The sequence below is a fragment of the Fundulus heteroclitus genome, chromosome 22 (assembly GCF_011125445.2).
Source record: "Fundulus heteroclitus isolate FHET01 chromosome 22, MU-UCD_Fhet_4.1, whole genome shotgun sequence".
In the NCBI taxonomy this organism is placed as follows: Eukaryota; Metazoa; Chordata; class Actinopteri; order Cyprinodontiformes; family Fundulidae; genus Fundulus; species Fundulus heteroclitus.
Window position 1 is genome coordinate 31544474 of NC_046382.1, and position 19293 is coordinate 31563766.

The window sequence follows — 19293 nt, forward strand, 5'->3', positions numbered from 1 at the left end:
CCTACTATATTTCAGGTGATGTGCGTTAGCACTGCATGCACAAAATATACTAGGTCAAGTAAATGCACTTCTTCTGCTACTAATTCCCAAATAGTACTGAAATGATGAAATTGTGCATTAATCAATACAATTCCAGGTTTAAAGACCATTATTGCGATCAATGCACCAGTCTTCAAGGCACTTGGAACACACACCCCATGAACTTAGGCAAGAGTAAACCTCCGTATTTTTCACGTCAACTGTCCTCGTACTTTATTAGTATGACAAATCATAGCACAACTGGCTGGTCCTGACTATACCATGACTTAGAACAGAGGGTCCTATATATATATATGAAGGCAGCTAGTGCACGATTAACCCATTAGGGATCATGCATCTCAGCAACAAGGGACTGAGGAATCACTGTCTGGAAAACATATACACAGAATGTGGGATTGGAAAATTGTTCCTTTTTTGCAACAGAGACATTTCTAAACAACCCTGGAGCTACCCTCGCCTCTTATCCAAACTGTTTTAACAGAACTGAATGCTTGTTTGTGCTCAGTTTTAAATCCAAAGCATCTTTAAATGATTTTGTCCACAGAATTAGAAAAACTCTCAGCAGAGGTGAAAGGGATGCTTTGGCCGACATTGTGTAATGGCTAATTATAGAACTGCTTCTGTAATGTTTCCTGGTAATTGAATGGTACCAAGGGGAGGCTGGGAGGCTGAAAACCTAAACATCTATTATCAAATTTACCAATAATTACATGTCTTCCCAACAACAACTGTTGTTATGCGAGGTAATTTGGAAGATAGACACTTGCATTTCTGACATGATGAGAGTACAGACCAGAAAGATTGACACAACACACCACATTTGAACAAATTGTTATTTCTTTACCCTATCAAATTCGTCAATTTAAATTCCTCATTAAATCAATTTAATAATTTTGTATGCTCTAAATCAGAGACACAGTAAGAATCCCATTAAATTCAGCTTCACCTTAACTAGAACTACAGCCGTCATTCAAAAATGCTTAAACAGTCCTTCAGCACAAACTTTGTGGTTCACAAGAATCCTATCCAGTCTGAGGAAATCTGGAAAAATGTGAACTCTGATTCAAATATATTTCAGGTCCAAATAAAGAGTATAAAGAAAATTGTGTTCCCAGTATTTCCAGGTTTATTCTTGGTTCTGCTACCAATATGACTAGCGTAATATCAAATACAATAAATACAGCATCAGTAAACCCACCTGGTTGCCCAGTCCAACAGTCTGACCATCCATCCATCCATCAGGCCGTTCACCTTATTATCCAACCACCCATATCTTTACCTGAACCCTAATCATCAATCCCTCCATCAGTCAATCCAAATCTCCATCCATCGCTCATTTCATTCATTAATCCCTCAGTCAGTAAGTGAACATGCACCAACCCAATCTTCCATCTGTCATTCTTTGCCATCTTAAATTTCTCCAGGTTCTGTGCTTAAACCCTTTGTGACCTTCTAAACTTCATGGTGAAGTAATTTTGTTTTACTTCAATATTAGTTCTGATTTTGGCTGAGAACTCCAAGAATTTAAACTTAGGAAAGGATTGAACTGTCTCCAGGGAAACCTTTAGGGACCCTTATAAGTAAGATTTATAAAACAAATATTTCCCAACTTTCTATAATCTCTCTGGTTGTCATGACAAATGTCTAATCTCTGCTGGGGTCAGTCGGCCAAACCTCATCATAGCCAGCAGCATTATAGACAACAACAACAGGGCCCTCTTTAAAACATACCGCCAAGGCCATGTTCCTGCAAAGTAATCCTCTCCCCCAGAGCACCGTCGTCATGAGCCAACTGGCAAAAGCTGCCCAGACCTGGACCAGGGCCACCAGAAACACACACGGTGGGCAGTCTGCGAGTGGCGCACCTTCTCATATTAACCGGCTGTCCTCTCTGTGACATTCAAAAGTCCCACTGAAATGCACCAAGTTCTAGCAAACGTTCTGTTCTTATTGTCCATTTTAAATTTCTGTTACATCACGCTGATAAATAGGGCGGTGGATGGGAAACACAATCCTCGAATTTAGGATCCGTAGACGCTGAAGGGGTTTAAAAGGACAACAGTTCATGTTCCTGACTGTACCATCTCTAACAGAGTCCCCTTTATTTTCAGGCTAAGCAATAGTTTGATGCTGGTCATATGATGAAGGGAATAGAACGTCCCTCTCGAGGTCATTTCCTTGTGCTTATGGAAGCTAAACATACTAAAACACACACACACACACAAAGTCATGCCGTTTCATCTGGACAGAATTAAACTGGAACGCTTTTCTCAGAAGTAAGAGGAAGAAATTAATCTCAGACTATTGCTGTTTGGTCATGATTCATATATTTAGGGATGACAAGGGATTTTCTTTCCCTCTCTTCTTCTTCTGGTACATGCAAATATCCAATCCATTCAAAGGTTTTATGTATCACAACAATAAAGAAAAGGAAAGCCTTGTCTTCCATATCAGGACAAAACAAATTATAGCCTCAAAAGCCTCGAATCAACGACATGTGATATTTGTACACTGTTACAATTTAAATAATGCAGGGTTTATACAGAAATGAGTAACTAATTTAATGCCTCCTAAAGCCATTAACAAGTACCCATGACTTCTGCGTTTGTGATTGGCTGGGAGGATGTAATGGCTGTAATATTAACTTTCGTGGCTAGAAGGCAAAAGGTAGAAAACCGTGTGTGTGTGTGTGTGTGTGTGTGTGTGTGTGTGTGTGTGTGTGTGTGTATGTATGTATGTATGTATGTATGTATATATATATATATATATATATATATATATATATATATATATATATATATATATATATATATATATATACCCAGAAATGTTCAGTCACCAAGCTATGTCCCCTTCAAAGAGTATAGAGAGCACACGTTCTTTTTCTTTCTTTTTTTTTTAAACTTGCAGTTTTGATAAAAAGTTGGTTGAATAAAAGGGTTGAGTTTGAATTCAGTGTTTGTGTGTTCTGTATCTAAATATAGGTCATTAAGCAACAGCATAGATATATAGACAAACTCTAGAAACTCAATGTGCCTTGAGAAGATTTTTAGATATAGCACTACAAATGAAAAGGAACTTAACTGAATATATTTAAAAACAGTGGATACAAAAATTACATTGAATGTCAAATGCTACAGAACATTTCTTTAGAAAAGAGGATTAATGCATGCATCTTATTTGGTTCGCTTTCGATTCGAGTTCTGACTCAACATTTTTCAGTTCACTGCATTTGTCCTTGTACCTCTTAAGCGTATTAGATTTTGATATCATCTGAGGCATAAGTGAGCTACATTTGTTTTCCACCTGCTCAGTTAGTTAATCAGCATCCTTCTGAAGGCTGACACACATCCCCGCCAACATTTCTGTCTTCTTTTTCAGTTCTTCAAGCTCATTTTTTAAAGCTTATTTCTCTTGAGTCCATGAACTGCACCCTCTCCTTTCTGTCTTTCTTCATGAAGGTAGAACCTACACCTGGTCCTGGCTGAAGCTACAGATGTCAGTAGTTGTTTTGTAAGAGGCACCATGAGAACCCTGCCAGAAGCTCTAACAGACAGACTATTCTCTGGGCCACAACAGTTTCTTTTATGTTGCCAGTTTGGTCCTTTCCACAGGTGAAAGATTTGGCCATTTCTGAATCCAGAAACATTGCCTGGAACAATTTGAATACACCTTCCTTAAAAGTGTATGAGTGGTGTTGCACGACTGTGTTCACACACCAGACCCCCTCCGCATGCAGCGTTGCATTGGATCCAAATATTGCTCAAAGACCGTTGGATTTTCTGACGTCAGTGGTGGTGGTGCTTGCTCCAGCTGCTGCTGTGCCGTTTGTGGTGGTTGAGGTAGCTACTGCGGACGTGACTGCGTTGGCGACAGAAAAGTAACTTGACATTGTTAGCTGTTGTCTGCCCCTTGCAGCTGATCTGTGGCTGTCCAACTGCATGCGAGGCCGTAAAGCATTGACACCCATTGTGCCAAGCTTAAGCTTAAAAAAAATAAAATAAAAAAATTAACAAACACGGCAAAAACCTTCGTCATCTTTACCGTCGATGGGCTGCAGCCATGCCCTGAATTCCTCAGTTTCCAGACACTTTTTGAAATTAGCAATTTCCCCATTCTCTAGCTCTTTCTCTGCACCAGCCGCCATGCTTATTTTCCAACATGCAGCTTTACGACCAACCAAAAGCAGTTCCACGTGACTGGTTCCCCGCAAACACACAGAACCAATTCTATCTAATATATCTGACAAAACTGTTTTTATAAACGTATTTTTCATAAAAAAAAATAAAAAAAAAAAATGCTAAAGACAATCACATTTAATGAATTTTAATGCCATTTAAGGCTTTAACTTAAAAAAAATGTTTGATTTAATGACAATGCTTTTTAATGACCCGCGGAAACCCTGTAATGATTAACACAGTACGTCTATGGAAGGATTAAAACGTTTTCATGCATTATGCACCAAAACAGGATTATAATTAGGGATGCACAATTAATCACATTTGCAATATAATCGCAATTTAAAAAAAAAAAAAAAAAACTTAATTTCCAAAAAAGCCGAGGTCTGCAATTTTTGGCTATGTAATAATTAGTGAGTCACACGCGTCCTTTAGGTGTCAGAAATATGTTTAAAGTGGGTTTACCTCCACATGGAAGGGAAGACAGTTGCAGCAGTGAGATAATCTAATTTTATTAATTGTTTTAGAGTTTATATAATCAATCTGTTTTACCAGAAACTTTCAGGAATCTCACCACAGCATTAAGTTCCGGTCAATCAGTTTAATACATAGACTTGCTTGTTGGTTGCACTTTGCACTTCATGTTAAACAAGGATTGATGTCCAAATCAATTAAAAGCTGTTCTCTTGAATAATATTCTGATTAATAAAAACAGTTCTTGTTTTAAATTGTCCTTGTTTACAAACATCTTTATCTAGAGGCTATTTTTGTTGATTGTAGTTAATGCAGAGAAAACTCTAAATTAAATCGCAGTTATGGTTGAAATATATCGTAGTCAGAACGCAATCATTTCTGCTCTGAGTTGAGACGCATTGGCTCTTTTAGCACCTAATCTGCACAGCGATGAAACAGATTGATTTGTTGTTTGTATATGTTTAAAAAGACATGATAAATTAAGCAGAAAATAAATCTCAATAAATCGCGATATTGAAAATAGAAAACTTTTAAAATTTGTCTTTGCGATGTTAATTCTACCGAAGCAGAAAGTGCCTTGAGATGACATGTGTAGTGAATTGCCGCTATTCAAGTAAACTGAATTGAAATAACCTCTCACAGCAGGAAGACTTACAAATATATTCTGAATCCCATCCTGATGTCTTCTCATAATATGGCTCTTGTTATGGTTTGTATGGCTTTGTATGTCAAAGCTTTAAAAATCAAAATGGGAGTATGAACTCCCAATTTAAGCTTATTAAAACTATAAGTATTACAATCTCATGTTAAAAACTAATTGTATTTTACAAAAAAAAATAATTTACGCCACTCGAAACAATTCCCATAACAATTGCCGTTTTGAAATATATGTCTATAGTAAAGAAACCCTGTAATATTTGGGTTGATTGATCTCAGGTACTTTTAATTGATAACCTATGACTTCCTGTTTCCCTGGTGTATGCGTAAATTTAAAGTGGTACAGAAGCCCTTTCTCTGAACCACTCTTCAAAACAGGAAAGACAAACGAACATGCTCTTCAAATAACTCGAGTGGGTTGATTTGTTGAGGTCAAGAATGTACCACAGATATATCTACTTGCCAACACTTGCCCATATCGACAATCAGAAGCAGTTGGGAAGTTTAAGACAACTGGAATTTTGACGAGATTGGACAAGAATCATGTTTATTATGTTACTTCTCACAGAGATGTGGATCTCTAGAGATCACTTTTCAGGAAGCAGCAGCAGATTGTGTCATCTGGAGAAAATCTGATCTCTCAGCATCTACATTTCAGCTGGTGGATATGGAGGTAATGTCAAAACAAAAGTTATTCATACAGTTACCAAAGAGCTGAACAAAATAAAAAAAAAAAACGATTAGATATAAAAAACACATGAGCGCAACATCAGGAGAGAACGCAAACGTTAAACAGAGCAACAGAATAGTGGCAACAAGTCACAATGAGTCTAACGCCAAGACTAACATATGTGTTTTTAAAAGAGACTTGATGGAGGAAGTGGCTGGGGAGAGGGAAGTACTGAGGCTGCTACCCCCGCGACCCGACGCCGGATCAGCGGAAGAAGATGGATGGATGGATTGATGGAGGAAACCCCGTCTTTTGTTCTGCCATCCTAAATAGTAATCAGACCCTGGAATTGTGAGGAGATGAGATTAAGACTGAGCTTTCAGGAACACACTGATGAATATGCGGAAAGAACCTCCTGCCTGCTGTTTAGTATGGTGGATGATTTGCAATGTTGTGGGTCTGTCGCCGACATGAAAATTTGCCAAGGTGTGGTTGAAGGTTACCCAACATTACAAAACTGAGATAAGCCTGAGAAACAACACTATTTTTGACCACTCTGGTTCCTGTTTTGAACAAGGATAAGAAGCAAAATGTTTTAAGATATAGCACTACAAATGAAAAGGAATTTAACTGGATACAAAAATGCCTGCTACAAAAATGTCATTGAATGTAAAATGCTACAGAACATGGTACATCAATAACAAATTATATATATATTTTTTTTTTTTAGAAAGGCGGATTCATGTATGTCTCTTAATTGGTTCGCTTTCGATTTTAGTTCTGATTCAACATTTTTCAGTTCACTGCATTTCTCCTTGTACTTCTTTCTAGAATAGTCAATGTTGTCTAAATGAACAGATATTAACGCAACAGAAGTGAAGCTGTAAAACTGGGGTGTCAGCAGCCCTGCAGGACAGATTTGTTCTATTCTGAATAAAGCCAGGTGCATATACATGTATATTATGATCGGATTAATTGATCATGTGCCCATATAAAATGGCCCATATAAAATCTTGTGCCCATATAAAATTTTGTGCATGTAAACATAGCTACTATTACTTATAGCTTCGTTAAGCAGAAACAATAAATTTTTCATAAACCTAGAGGCAAAAAGCTGTTTATGGTTGTAGTAAGAGATGGTTATGTAATTTTTGCAGATAGGCATATTTATTAGTACAGGTTTGTTTAAAAGAAGGAAACCTCCAAAATGCAAAAAAAACTATTTGAAATGTATTGATGTACCTTTTGTGGTCAAGTGCAGATTATGTTCCTGCAACATTTTGAGATAACTTAACCATAACATTAGCTGCTTTGCATGCAGATGCCTGCGTGCCTGATGCAGAGATATCAGTCAGAATTCTGACTAATTCAGCAATTAACCAAAGTCATCTTTTGGGACTGAGAAAAGACGCTGGGGTACAGAGCTCATGCAAACTCCAGACTAGAGTTCAAATCCAGGACCTTCTTGCTGCAAGGCACACATGATTCACACTTGTGTCTCAGCAAGTAGTTGATATGTAGCTGAGAGGAAGCTGCTGGATAAACTCTTTAGGAGGGCCAGCTCTGTCCTGGGATGCCCTCTGGACCCAGTGCAGGTGGTGGGGGACAAAAGGACAGTAAGAAAAATCCCATCACTGATGGACAATGTCTCCCACCCCATGCATGGAGCTGCTGCAGAGTTGGAGAGCTCTTTCAGTGACTGGAGAGCTCCTTCAGTGACTGCTGCATCCCAGATGCTCAAAGGAGCGCTTCTGCAGGTCCTTCCTCCGAGCTGTTGTTAGACTTTACAATCTGCTGCTCCCAACAGACTAAATAAAGTGTCTACAACATGCTAATGGCTGCATGGGTTCTGATCTGATCAGGAATCATTTAAACTCTCTCCCTCAGATGCTAATGTCCATTTGCACACGCTTTAGCTACTCCAAGGTGTTGCTGTACAATCATGCACATTGCATATTTTTCCCATACCGATGTGTAATTTGGCTGATGTATTTCTTCTCTTTAACTTAACTTATTGCATTTTGTCAAAATGTCATATTCAATAATTGTGCAATACTTATGCCATTTTTATATTATTTATTATTTTTGCCTTTCTGGTAAATTAATTATCTGTTACTTTACAAATGAACTTTGCATTAGCTTGTTTTTCCTTAATGGTTTCTTGTACAGCTCTGTTTATGTGTTTTTTTGCCAATGTCACACCTGAATTTCCATATTGTGGGACAATAATGGTATTTCTTATCTTAGTCAAAATGCAAAATATATGAAATCACAGTCATCACTGCAGTAACAATGTGGTCAAAATCATAACAGCAAAGGACTGCTTGGATGCAATATTTGGGAGGATATTAAATATCAAACACCATGCATGCAAATTATTTACTGATTTTAGTGCTTTTGGCAAGTAGGTCAGACTTTTACTCCCTTTTGTACACACGGTTAATTTATATTTTAGTAGCTCCCCTGATCACAGAGTGAGCATACAAAAAGTGGGGGGAACAATGTTATAAAGGGGAAGAAAGAATAGGGCCAAGTATATCCATCAGAATCAATATTGGGGTTAATATTTAGCACGATTGCAATTAAAACATGTAATTGCAATCATGCTTTAAAACGTGCAGTTCTAGTAGATCTGCAACAACCACTTAACCAGATAATAAAATTGACCAATTTTCCATTATTTGCTATTAGATAAACACCAGCAGATCAAATACTGAGGGAAAAAATATGTTTGTTTAAGTGCATCACAAATAAGAAGTTTTATAAAAATCAGATAACATTTTTGGGAAACATGCTTTGAAGCATAACATGGGATAAAAGTAAACCTTTGTTTTGGGTATAAAATCAAAATCATTATATTAAAAAAATATATATCTGCAGCACACTTTATGGACAATGACTATTATTTCTATAAAACAAACCTTTACACGGATGAATTTGTACCAATAAAATAATAAACCGAACCACCACTTTAAATAAAAGTGGTCATCACTAAAAGACAGATAGCTGCATTTCTCAGAAAAAGTAAAAGGAAACAACCAGTGAACCACAGATTTTTTTTTAATCTTTTTTGACACAAATCCAATTGAGAAAGGGAATCAATAACAGCCAGATAGGAAACAACAATTTACAAGATACCAGTGAGTGGTGTAAAACATCCATCCCTAAGAGATTTAAATAAAAATAAATAAATAAATAATAAAACTGTGGAAAGTAAAAAGATTTTAATCCCTGCCAAAGGATAAAGATCTCATCTCTATTGTCTGTACCACAGCTCGCCTACTCTCCGCCTCCACCCCCAAATTATTTCCCGCCACTCAGAGAGAACAACAAAGAAAGCAGATCTCCAGCTGCCAGCCTCCGCCGTTTGTATAAGTGCCTGATGATGTGACACACCGTGAACAGCTCCAGGATAATAACAAGGCTGCGGTCGCCATGCTTCCTTTGAATATATGCTGAAGACCAGAAAAAAAACGATGACTACTGACACCAACTCATGCAACAGGTGTGGAAAAGGAACTTCCACTCCCACTGAAACGCAGACGCGGTCGCCGAGCTGGTCCCTGAAAAACAAAGCGCCCTCTCTTCTCTCCTTGCCTCAGGGTCAGCGGAGTTGTAAAAAGCACAAACACGTGCAACACGGAGTCAAGACAGGGAATACATAACGCTTCAGTCAGTCCGAAGCAAACAGAGACGGGCCGTCCTTCTGATGAGCAACCATGCAGATTTTATAAAGGAATTTAGCTAGACTATGCCCTACAGTACCCTTCACGCATTGTTCAACCCAAAGTGCCACTGACTAAATATTAGTCTTCTTAAAATTAACAAAAAAAAGTGTACACAGCCTGTTAAAAGTTACAGATTTTTAAAAATTATGACCCGGGAATTAGACTAAAAAAAAAAAAAGATGCGTTAAAAACATGTTCCATACAAAAAGAAAATAAAAACCCACTCAGTTTAATCTTTCATTAAAGGAAATATATGCTTTTTAATGCCTTCCTTTTTAAATCATTCAGTTGTGGTCTATATGAAGTGAAACTGCAATGCTTTGATCTGAATACCTCGTGATAGTTGCCCCTCTTTTGCCTCTGTTCTGAGGTTCGCTCCAGAGCAACTCGTTTTGGTGCCGTCTCTTTAAATCTAAAGGAGGCAACCCCTCCAGGTCACAGAGCACTCCACCCCGTTTGTCCATTTTTGTAGTATGCTGGTGTAGGGTGTAATGAATTGTGTGGGTTAATATACACCCAACGATGAACATTTTCATTTATCCTCTTGTAGCTTCAGCATGCTTGAGCTTAAACTACAAAATCATGGCAAGACAAAAAAAAAAAAAAATTATTTAAATGGCGGATTTGCAAAATTGGTTAGCCAGCAGTACATGACCTTGTTAAGCATCTGCACAACAAATACTGTAGCTTTTAGAGTTTAAAAAAACGTAACGGAGAATCAAGAAAACGAAACGACTTGGAAAAAAATGCAGACACGGCTACTGATATCTTGATATTCTGTTTGGGTCATCATTTTCAAGTAAACTGCAAAACTGAAATAACTTCCTCAATTTCGTAAGAAAAGGTTTTACGCTCGCTTGAGGTGGCTTTTGGATGACTGTGAAAGAGAGTTAATGCGCAAAATGAGATACGGAAACGCGTTTGCTGAACAAGGTCTGATGTAGCGAACATTTACCTACTTGACTGGCAGCTGTTTCCGCTTTCTGCGTCCTCCCTCATATTCCCATAACACGCAAAACAACAAATCGGTATTACTGGTTGACATGACAGAACAATTACAAGTTGCCCAATAGAAACCCTCTCCTTCTTCTTAGATGTGTGGTCCATGCTCCAACCTGTACTTCCTGTTTATTATAACCATGTGCGATCAGCTTCTGACGAGATTACGCTTTGCGTAGCCTGATTAATTCGCTCCAGACCGGTGGATGGAAAAAGCGTGATTCGCATTTGCTTTTTTGCACCACTTTAAAATTTTGTTCAAAATTCACATACCTGGATGAAAAGACTACATTAAATGTTTCTGCACTCCTAGACATTCTGGTATGCCACACAAAGTATTTAAAGGCTACAAAAAAGCAGATTTTGCATGATAAGCCCCCTTTAAATTATTACTTCACAAAACAGCACCTTTTAGCTATGTGAAAAAAATAGGAAGCAATCAGCATGCCTTCTCCTCATTTTCCCACTCTGCCTTTCAAAGGTGGTCAACATCTCAAAAGGTATTTGTCTAAATCCTGCACGCTTCAGGTTATTGCAGCTTTCTTTGACAGATCCATTTATTTATCTATTTTTTCACTTGGATATCATCAGCATCAAACAGTTTTTACCTTAATTTGCCATGATGTTTGTTTATTTTCATATCACAAAAAGGCGGCGGCGTTCTGACAGGGGTGTGTAGACTTTTTCCGCCATCCACTAAAGACACAGGACCTGCTGGTGAGCTTCGTGCTGATAAAAAGCTTCAGAGACACTCGTATCTAATCTTTGCTGCTGTCCTCTGTGATGCAGCAGCGACTAAAAGCACGTGTTGCTCATCCGTGGCGTCAGCCCGCGTGCTTCACAGACATACACGCAGTCCACGCGGCCGCCTCGATCACAAGCTAACAGATTTAAAACCTCGGGCGAAATACACCCGACCACGCTGCTGACACGCAGTACAAAGACGCCGCTTTTGAACCGTGTCGCCGCCGCAGGACAGGCTGCGAGTTTGAATCCGCGCCGTCCTAAAGCCCCGCCGCGAGAAGCACAGCGCTGCTTCTCTTAACCTTTTGAGATTTTAACCTAACGGAGTCAGAGAGCGGCTCCCCGGCTAAACAACGGGGTGACAAAGAAACGTGGTCGAAAGCCGTAGTTTCAAACAAATACATTCCGTCTTCATTCATTACGTCTGCGGGGTTTTTTTTTTTTTAAGCTAGACTTTATAAGGAGTCTTACAGCGACTCAATTATACCCAATCGGCGTTATTTCTAAAACAAATGGCTGTGCGCTATTTTCAGTTTTTGAAGTTGAAAACAAACAAAGCCAGGCAGACAGCAGCGTGTTTAATCCTACGCGGAGTAGAAGCAGCGAGGAACATCTTACCTGGTAGTCCGCCCGAGTCTGCTGGTGCTTGCGCCCCCCCCGGACCGAAAGCTGCGGCTCGGGTGTCTTGCTCTGAATTATCAGTTTCCCATCGCTCTTCTCTCAGTCACTGTGACAAAAGAGATGGGCGGGCACCACCAGAAGGAGTTAGTCAGAGCAAAAACCCCAGCGTATCTGCCCACCTCCATGCTGGCACATCAGTAGATGGAGGGTGTGTGTGTGTGTGTGTTGGGCAGGACGCAGGAGAGGACTGTCTGGACCAGGGACCCCCAGCCACATACTTTATTAACTGAGAACCTTACATTTTATGGTTTTAATTCCTCAGCATTAAAGTGGATTGAAAGCTACCCGTCTTTTTAGATCACAGAAGGTTTATCTGAATGGCAGCCTCTCCAGTAGAAGAAGTTTGGAGTGTGGAGTTCCACAGGGCAGCTGTTTGGGTCCTTTACTTTTCTCAGTCTTTACTAATGATCTGGCTTGGGCTACAAAAAGTGCCAGAACTGTCCTGTACGCAGATGATACCACTTTGTATTATGCTGCATCTTCATGCGGTGAATCAAATCAGGTTTTGAGCAGAGAACTGTTGTATATGATCGGGTGGTGAGTAACAAATTCGCCCTCAACATCTCTAAGACTAAGTGCATGGTGATTGGTTCAAGACACAAGCTGTCCGCCAGCCCAAAGCTTGACTTAAATGTTTGTGACTTGATGGTTCAACAAGATGAAATAATAATAATAATAATAATAATAATAATAATAATAATAATATAATAATAATTATTATTATTATTATTATTAGTAATAATAATAATAATAATAATTAATAATAATAATTGAACTTTATTGATCTCACAATGAAGAAATTCACTTCTGCATCTTAACCCATCCCCTTGGGGAGCAGCCAAAACTCCTTAGTGTGATGGTAGACTGTTCTCTGTCTTGGTCTCACCACATTAATTATATTATTGTGAAAATGGGAAGAGCAATTAGTTCCGCAAGGAAATGTTGCTCTTTTGTGGTCCGTCCACTTTTATGTCAAATAGTTAAGAGTCTAGTGTGATGTCATCTTGTCTATTGCTCTACAGTGTGGACCTCTGCTGCCAGGCGTGAACTCAAAAAGCTCCAGGTTGTTAAGAACAAGGCAGCACGGTTGGTACTGGGCTGCCACATTAGATCTAATGTCAACCAGATGCATGCCCGCCTTTCCTGGCTTACGGTTGAGAACAAGTTGCTTTTTAATACACTTATCCTGTTTAAGTCAGTCATGAGCAGTAATGTTCCTGCTTTTATACATTCACAAATTGTTTTTAGTCATTCTGTTCATGATTATTACAAAACCAGAGGTTCCTGTAATGGGCAGCTTGTTTTACCAGGTCCAAAAACCAATGCTCTAAAGAGATCCCTTATATATAGATCATTGTATCTTTGAAATAATCTACCTCAGTACATCTGATGCACTCATAGTAAATTATGTTTTAAAAAGAATCTGAGACTCCTTTTTTAACTTTATTGATCTCACAATGGAGAAATTCACTTCTGCATCTTAACCCATCCCCTTGGGGAGCAGTGGGCTGCCATGTGCAGCGCCTGGGGAGCAATCTGGGGTTAAGGGTCTTGCTCAGGGACCCAGAGTGCAGGCTGTGGGGACTGAACCGGGTACTTGCAAGCTTCTCTGAGTGCAAGTGCACTGCTCTAACCACTAAACCAACACCTCCTCCCATTTGATGCCCTGAAGTGTTTTTGTTTTATTGGCTGTTTTATCATATTTGTTCTTGTTTTATTGGCTGTTTCATTGTACTTGTTATTTTGTGCATTCTCTGATAATTTTTGAGAAATTACATTTTTGGAAATTTTATACGGTATTTGTGACTGTGCTTTTTATTGTGTGTTTTTAAAGTGGACCCCAGGAAGACTAGCTGTTTGCCATGGCAACAGCTAATGGGGATCCTTAATAAAAATTACAAATTACAATTACAAACCTGACATACCAAGGGCTACCTGTACTGACCTTTGAACTACAGGAGTCCAAGCTCACCTTTATGCAATATATTTTTAATGCTTTTGTCATTTTAAAATATATGTAAATGCAAGTATGATTAAAAAAGGAAGAGCAACTGAATAAAATAAAATTTTAAATGCAGGCTCACTATTTTTTGAACAGGCACCTGGGCACCACATATGGTCCTTGTGGGCCACCTTGTGCCTACGGGCACCATGTTGGTGTCCCCTGGTCTGGACCCTTCAACCACCACCATGTGCACAAGAATTTTTAACATGTATCCGTCTCTTGTTTATTTTTACCCCGTTCTTCTTGCAGCAGTGGAGTAGAACCACATGGCTACACCATCCCAAACACACAGATGGGTTTGGTCATGGACGCAACTTCGAATTTCTGACTTTATTGATCCAGATTGTTGGTGTTACCACCAACAGACGCGTCCTCACCTCTGGAGGTGAGCGGCTGTGCATGAAACAAAGATGCCGCTGTAGAACCTTAAAAAAAGCTAAAGGAAGGTTCCATGGCCTTTGAAGCAGAAGCAGATGATATGGAGCGCACAATGTGTATGAAAAACCAAAAGTGCCACAAATTTAACAGATGAAAAAGTTCAATTAAAAAGATACTTAGGCTCAAATAGATAACACATTCATTTGTTTTGTAATTTAGTAACAATTTCTTAAATACTTTTACTTCATGGTCTTGAACGGAATTACAGAATCTCTCTACTTTACAAATCAAAATCACTAAACCAGGTTAACATTAAAAATTGTTTGGTCTGCAGCTTTGTTGTTGTGTTGGACATGACGGTGGAGTGGTGGCCTCTAGTGGTCAGAGCAGGGTGCTTGTCTCTTGGGAAGGCACGAGTTCCCTGGTTTGAATTCCACAGACTGCCACTCTGGGTCCATGAGCAAGACTGTTATGTTGCATTCCATTTGCCTCGGAAACCAGAAATAGGGGCCGGCAATGGGGTAAACTCGTGGAAAAAGCGTTCCTGTTAACACAATCGAAGAAGTCACGATTCCAAAATAAAAAAATAAAAATTAAAAAAAGGCAGTGTGAGGGGTGTTCTTCAGAACTCCACCATCATCTCCACTGTTTTGAGCGGATTAAGTTCCCGATGGCTCTGACTGCACCGATGGACCAGCTGATCCACCTCCTGTCTGCATGCAGACTCATCACCATCCTGGATCAGATCAATGACAGTGGCATCATCTGCAAACCTCAGGAGTTTCAGACCTGTGGACCTCTGGACTACAGGTCTGTATTTATTTAACACCGTGATGGTGCATTTCTCGGGGATCAGTATTATGGTGGAGCATCTGAAGCACAAGGGAACATCTCACAGCTCCAAAGACTTGTTAAAGATCTGAATGGTGATGAAGGCCAGTTGGTCAGGGCAGGCTCTCAGGTATAAGGGGGACACATTGTGATGTCCTGGAACCTCTCTGGTCTTCCAAAGTTGAAACAGCCCATTTGCATCTTAAATCTAGATAGGGGGCCTGAGGGGAGGATGGTTGTTGGAACACAGGAAGCTTTTTGCCTCTTTTCCATTAGTACCAACTCAAGGCGTTTTGGTTCAGTACACGTTGCTCCTCAGGCCTTTCCCTGGGTGACCGATTCGTAAAACTGTTACCATTTTTAGTATCTGCTTCGATGTGGATCCAAGTATGAGTCGCCCAAAGACGCCACGTCAGAAGGCTGTTGGTGTCTGATTGACTAGAGTTGACTAGAGTCACCGTTTGCATAACCAGAGCAACTCCAGAGCTAGAATCAAGCCATTATTTTAAAACACACACAATAGCGGATAGTTGAACGATGATGGAAGCACCCAATGGTCCAATGCAGAGGTCCACAAAAATGTATTCCAAACAAACATTTCGTCACATCGCATTTCTGTCTCACATCACCACCTTGTGGTGACGACATCGCCCACATTGGCGCCGTATTCAGTTGTAATGGAAAACCACCCGTTCTGAATTGAATCAAGCAGACCCATAGCAAAATGAACTGAAGTGTCACTATGGGGTGAGATGTGGACGGGTTGGTGGGAGGTGTGAACAACTAACTTTCAAATCTGCTGTAGAACCTGCAGGTCGTCTACCAGACAAGGATTCTGCTCGGGGTGATGGGCCCCTGCAGGCAACCATCGGTTTCAAACCATTCCAAGCTCCAGATGGGTCATCAGCTGAGATGTTTTTTAGCTTTTCACTGCAGCTTCTCTTAGCTGCCTTGATCTCCTTGGTAAGCTTGTTCCTGGCCTTGTTCCTGGCCTGCTTTTAACCTCTTTATTGTTCCAACGCAGCTGCCTCAGAAGTGCAGAGAGCCATGGGTTGTCATTGTTGTATGTGCCAAAGGTCTTGGTCTTCCCCACAAAAAAAAATTCCATAACAGTGGTCCATGTTTTTATTTCCTGTGGAATACTTGAAATGTGGTCTGTATACAGGAAGTTCACTGGAGAGGGGTGCGCTTTTAAATTCCTAAGAACAACGATGACACAGTCTGAGTATTTCTTTCTCAATGTCTATCATCATCCTCTGCTGTGCAGGGTTGTGGTGGGATGTAAACACAAATACAAGTCATATGGAAGCTACCCGACACTTAGGATAGTTTTTTCATTCTGTGATTTCTCTAAAACAACATCTACAACACAGAAACAATAGGCAAATAAAAAATATCCCCAGCTGCCTTTCTTGATAAAGACTTTCCAAGTCACCATCTGTATATATTTTTTCTTACATCCTTGCAGGAGTTTCTGCATACACAGAACATGTATTTGCTGCTTTTTCACCACTCTCGGGTCATATTTTTCCCCATCTGATTTGTGTTTAGTTTGGGCGTGGAGGTCAGGGGTGTGTTGTGGCAGACCGATCTGCTGAAAAACAACTGATGCGCACTAGATCTATATGGGACGGTGGTACTGTTTGTAGATAATATTTGTGTCCTCTGCGTCTCTTAAAGACGTTACCTTTTTCCAAATCTAACCAAGTTGTCGTGGTGTCTAGCATTACATGAATTAAATCCTGGTTACGCTTTATTTTTGTTTATCTGGATAGTGACAGAAAAGATGACTGTTGCTCTGCGTTTCCTGCTGTAAGCTGAATTTCACAATAAATTAGTTGCTAAAGCACAAGTTAAATGTTAAGATGCAAGATAAAAACCCAAAAACCACAAATGCAAAACCCAACAGCAGGTCGCATTTAAGAGGCCTAAACACACAGATCTCAGGCACATTTCAAATCCAGACGTCTAAAAAGCTCCATGGGACTATACTTGATGGGTAGATGATCGATTTGAGGCAAAAATGAGCCAAAATCTCTTGGTTGTGCGAAAGTATTTAAAAAAAAAGGAAGGAAAAAGAGCAAGGCGTGTGAACAGCCTTTGAGGGAGTGAATAATGCAACATTTCCTTTGTTCAGGAAACACAGTGTTTGAAGAAACGCATGTGAATCCAGGCTGAAGGTTGAGGCTGACTTCAGACTGATGTAAATGAGAACAAAATAATCAAAAACAGACGATAGTGTATCTGGGAGGAGAGCATGTGACTGTGTCAGTACAGAAGCATAATACCCAATCATTGTTCTTTATATAACAGAGAACAAATTACTTTAGAAAGGAAAAATAACACAAAGTCAGTTGATACTACTAAGTAAGACACCAAGGAACAACTTGTTTTCTTTAGCATCTATATTTTCATGTATCTGAACCAGTGTGCAGAGGCATTTTCTCCCAAATGTGACACATTGAGACACATTGAGAGCTGGTGTCGGCTGTTTACCACTGCGGATCCACAGTTATCCACACCCTGTCCCTACCTCCGTCTAAAAAAAGCTCCCCGTGGTTGGAAACCATCTGTGACGAAGAGCTTGAGTTGTTTTGCCGTTTATTCCTCACCCAGAAAACCCCGGTGTGGAGGAGTTTGAGCTGCACAGAACTGAGCCACTTATGTCTGGTATGAAACCCCCAAATCACCCCCCATTTCCGTAAGGATAGCATTTAAATATGTTCATGCCACCCAGTTGAAAACGATTGTGTTCTTCTAAGCCTTGTTTACTTTTCGAGTCGGTAAGCAGATACTATGAGCACTGCAGAGCCCAACCTCGACAGTTTTTTCCACCGAGAGAAAAGACTGAGGAGAACAGAAAGGGGTAACATAAAACAAATGCAACAGCAGATGTGTGACACAATCAGATAAAAAGGGAGAATGCATAAAAGAAATGCAAAACATGTGAGGAAATATAAAACCGTATTTAGAAAAAGGTTGCAATGATGCGCCACCTTGTGTTGGTCTATAACATTAAAACCCCAATAAAACACGCATACGTTTGTGGTTAGGATCTGACAAGGTTTGTAAAAGCTTAAGTGGCATCAATACTTTTGCAAGGTCCTGTATTTAGAATAAAACACAATGTGCCTTATTGTTATTATTAACTCCCATCAGATTCAGGTCGGGACTTTGGCCTAACCATCATTAATATCACTTCCAGTTAGAAGAGACATGTTGGTCAAATTAAATTAGCCCTTTAAAACTAAATAATCCAGAGACATGAATAGTTTTGAGCTTAACTGCAAGTACCTTTTGAGACTTTGTTTTGGCAATCTGCCAGGTAGCCACTCCCCTCTGCTGCACCTTTCTGTGGCTTCTGCTGGTTGGTGGAGAGAACCAGGTGGACCCAATCTCCTAGCAATCAGGGAGGGCAGGTACTCTTGGTGTGACTCTGACTAGTCACTCTTTTTTGAAGAAGTGCCACAGTAGGAGAGGCAAACAGTGCTGGTAGCATCTAAATTCAGAACTGTGCAAAAGGTCTACAAACTGAACGACAGCCGGTAAGCTTCAAAGTGCTATTGCTTATTTCCTGAATCTCATTTGAGCAGCATATGAACTCTGATTGATTGATGTACTTAACATGTTTAATATTCAACTCAAATCATGCCAGTAAAGCTAAGAAGAGGGGAGTAAAAAAAAAAAACTTGGTGTTTAATCTTTATGATGGAAAGTGGAAAAGAAAGAAATGTTGATAAATATGCTAATTTATCTATTTGTGTTGAATTGTACTATAGAATATTGGCTATTTATTATAATGTTGAAATAATTGGTTTAAAGGGATAGAAATGTGTTTGTTTCACAATGTATTTATCTTGTTAACTTAAAATGTAATGCATGTTTCTGTTTCTTTTTGAAGTTTTTCAC

General features: G+C 39.6%; 1 protein-coding gene across 3 annotated transcripts in view; it reads right to left on the minus strand.

Annotated features, from left to right (window-relative positions):
- The window catches only part of LOC105927950 (equilibrative nucleoside transporter 1), a 65839-nt gene that overhangs the window by 19193 nt on the left and 27353 nt on the right, over positions 1 to 19293 (minus strand). Inside the window, exon 1 of one of the 3 annotated variants that reach the window (XM_036126825.1) lies at positions 12108 to 12267. The exons of the other annotated variants lie outside the window; for them this stretch is intronic. The gene's annotated coding sequence lies outside the window, so the exon portion shown is untranslated. Of the gene's footprint in view, positions 1 to 12107; positions 12268 to 19293 lie in introns of those variants that run through there. 3 annotated transcript variants of the gene reach the window in all.